Raw genomic sequence first — 3,748 nt, 5'->3', positions numbered from 1 at the left:
TAGGCTGCCATTCCACGCGGCAGCCCCTGTTTTCGTCAGCGTGCCCCCCTGACGAATTTTCCTGCCTGGCCCAGTCCAGCGTCCAGCCCCTGTTCGTCGAAAAATCTGCGCTGCCGATTTTCCACGCGGCAGCCCCTCTTTTCGTCAGCGTGCCCCCCTGACGAATTTTCCTGCCTGGCCCGGCCAGTCCAGCCCCTGTTCGTCGAAAAATCTGCGCTGCCGATTTTCCACGCGGCAGCCCCTCTTTTCGTCAGCGTGCCCCCCTGACGAATTTTCCTGCCTGGCCCGGCCGGTCCAGCATCCAGCCCCTGTTCGTCGAAAAATCTGCGCTGCCGATTTTCCACGCGGCAGCCCCTGTTTTCCTCAGCGTTCCCCCCTGACGAATGTTCGTCGAAAAATCTGCGCTGCCGATTTTCCACGCGGCAGCCCCTCTTTTCGTCAGCGTGCCCCCCTGACGAATGTTCGTCGAAAAATCTGCGCTGCCGATTTTCCACGCGGCAGCCCCTGTTTTCGTCAGCGTGCCCCCTGACGAATTTTCCTGCCTGGCCCAGTCCAGCGTCCAGCCCCTGTTCGTCGAAAAATCTGCGCTGCCGATTTTCCACGCGGCAGCCCCTCTTTTCGTCAGCGTGCCCCCCTGACGAATTTTCCTGCCTGGCCCGGCCAGTCCAGCCCCTGTTCGTCGAAAAATCTGCGCTGCCGATTTTCCACGCGGCAGCCCCTCTTTTCGTCAGCGTGCCCCCCTGACGAATTTTCCTGCCTGGCCCGGCCGGTCCAGCATCCAGCCCCTGTTCGTCGAAAAATCTGCGCTGCCGATTTTCCACGCGGCAGCCCCTGTTTTCCTCAGCGTTCCCCCCTGACGAATGTTCGTCGAAAAATCTGCGCTGCCGATTTTCCACGCGGCAGCCCCTCTTTTCGTCAGCGTGCCCCCCTGACGAATGTTCGTCGAAAAATCTGCGCTGCCGATTTTCCACGCGGCAGCCCCTCTTTTCGTCAGCGTGCCCCCTGACGAATTTTCCTGCCTGGCCCAGTCCAGCGTCCAGCCCCTGTTCGTCGAAAAATCTGCGCTGCCGATTTTCCACGCGGCAGCCCCTCTTTTCGTCAGCGTGCCCCCCTGACGAATTTTCCTGCCTGGCCCGGCCAGTCCAGCCCCTGTTCGTCGAAAAATCTGCGCTGCCGATTTTCCACGCGGCAGCCCCTCTTTTCGTCAGCGTGCCCCCCTGACGAATTTTCCTGCCTGGCCCGGCCGGTCCAGCATCCAGCCCCTGTTCGTCGAAAAATCTGCGCTGCCGATTTTCCACGCGGCAGCCCCTGTTTTCCTCAGCGTTCCCCCCTGACGAATGTTCGTCGAAAAATCTGCGCTGCCGATTTTCCACGCGGCAGCCCCTCTTTTCGTCAGCGTGCCCCCCTGACAAATGTTCGTCGAAAAATCTGCGCTGCCGATTTTCCACGCGGCAGCCCCTCTTTTCGTCAGCGTGCCCCCTGACGAATTTTCCTGCCTGGCCCAGTCCAGCGTCCAGCCCCTGTTCGTCGAAAAATCTGCGCTGCCGATTTTCCACGCGGCAGCCCCTCTTTTCGTCAGCGTGCCCCCCTGACGAATTTTCCTGCCTGGCCCAGTCCAGCGTCCAGCCCCTGTTCGTCGAAAAATCTGCGCTGCCGATTTTCCACGCGGCAGCCCCTCTTTTCGTCAGCGTGCCCCCCTGACGAATTTTCCTGCCTGGCCCGGCCAGTCCAGCCCCTGTTCGTCGAAAAATCTGCGCTGCCGATTTTCCACGCGGCAGCCCCTCTTTTCGTCAGCGTGCCCCCCTGACGAATTTTCCTGCCTGGCCCGGCCGGTCCAGCCCCTGTTCGTCGAAAAATCTGCGCTGCCGATTTTCCACTCCGCAGCCCCTGTTTTCGTCAGCGTGGCCCCCTGACGAATTTTCCTGCCTGGCCCGGCCAGTCCAGCGCCCAGCCCCTGTTCGTCGAAAAATCTGCGCTGCCGATTTTCCCCGACGAACCTGCAGCTGCACAAATCCGCGCTGCCACTGCCCCATTGTCTGGACCAACAGTCTTTTCCATCAAGCCCTGGACTATAAATCGTCCAGACTCATCGCCAGCACCCGCTGCCGATTCTGCCGACTTTGCCGATTTCGTCGGCGCTGCCGATTCCAACACTGCACCCACCGTGTCTAAACCAGCGCTGTTTCGTCAGCGTGTCCCCTTGACGAATTTCCCTGCCTGGCCTGGACAGTCCATCTTCCAGCCCATGTTCATCGAAAAATCTGCGCTGCCGATTTCCCCGACGAACCTGCAGCTGCACAAATCTGCGCTGCCGATTTCCCCCCCTGTCGGCATGGCTGCCGCTGCCCCGATGTCCAGACCAACAGTCTTTTTTGTCGACTTTGCCGATTTTGTCCGCGCTGCCGATTCCAACACTACCCCCTGCATCCAAACCAGCATTGTTTCGTCAGCTCTTCCCCTGACGATTTTAGCCCTGTAACAAACAGTAGGCCTCCAATCCCGCCAACGGGAGCCAAGTTGATAGGGAAGAGAATTGAATGACGCGCCTGGTCCTCGCACCCCGCCACCCGAGGGCCTTTTTCCCGGCAGCCTCTGAAAAACTCTAGCTTTCACGGTCCTCGCCGCCCCTCACCACCATGGCAGGCCTCTAATCCCACCCATCAGCAGTTGTAGCCGATAGGGCAGTGATTTGAATGACGCGTCGCGGGCCGCCGGGTCATCTCACCCCGCCATTAATTGGAGCGTTTTTGGCTGGCCGAGGATGGGGGGATGGATCTCTTCTTCCGAAAAAGCAAACAGTACATCGGGAGTTATGTTGACGGGGCATGGAATTGAATGACCCGTCGCGGGCCGCCGGGTCATCTCACCCGGCCATCCCGGGGAGCGTTTTTCCCGGCAGCATCGGGGAAACTCTTGCTTTCACTGCCCGCTGCCCAAGTCCCCACTCGCATCGGCCCCCCGCGCCAACAAGCCAACGCTGCCGAATCGGCAGACACTGCTGCCGAATCTGCCGACACTGCCCCGCGGGCTGCCACTGCCCCAGTGTCTAAACCAGCGGTCTTTCTCATCGAGCCTTGGACTATCCAGTCCGTCCTGACTCATCGCCAGCACCTGCTGCCGATTCTGCCGACTTTGCCGATTTTCTCGGCGCTGCCGATTCCAACACTGCGCCCACCGTGTCTGAACCAGCGCTGTTTCGTCAGCGTGTCCCCTCGACGAATTTTCCTGCCTGGCCTGGACAGTCCACCGTCCAGCCCGTGTTCGTCGAAAAATCTGCGCTGCCGATTCTGCCGACTTTGCCGATTTCGTCGGCGCTGCCGATTCCAACACTGCCCGCCGTGCCTGAACCAGCGCTGTTTCGTCAGCGTGTCCCCTCGACAAATTTTCCTGCCTGGCCTGGACAGTCCATCGCCCAGCCCATGTTCGTCGCAAAATCTGCGCTGCCGATTTTCCCCGACGAACCTGCAGCCGCACAAATCTGCGCTGCCGAATCTGCCGACACTGTCCCGCGGGCTGCCACTGCCCCAGTGTCTAAACCAGCAGTCTTTCTCGTCGAGCCTTGGACTATCCAGCCCGTCCAGACCCATCGCCAGCACCCGCTGCCGATTCTGCCGACTTTGCCGATTTCGTCGGCGCTGCCGATTCCACCACTGCCCGCCGTGCCTGAACCAGCGCTGTTTCGTCAGCGTGTCCCCTCGATGAATTTTCCTGCATGGCCCGGCCAGTCCAGCGTCCAGCCCATGTTCGT

Source organism: Populus nigra, chromosome 2 (genome assembly GCF_951802175.1).
Source record: "Populus nigra chromosome 2, ddPopNigr1.1, whole genome shotgun sequence".
Lineage (NCBI taxonomy): Eukaryota > Viridiplantae > Streptophyta > Magnoliopsida > Malpighiales > Salicaceae > Populus > Populus nigra.
Note: the sequence above shows the minus strand (reverse complement) of the source record.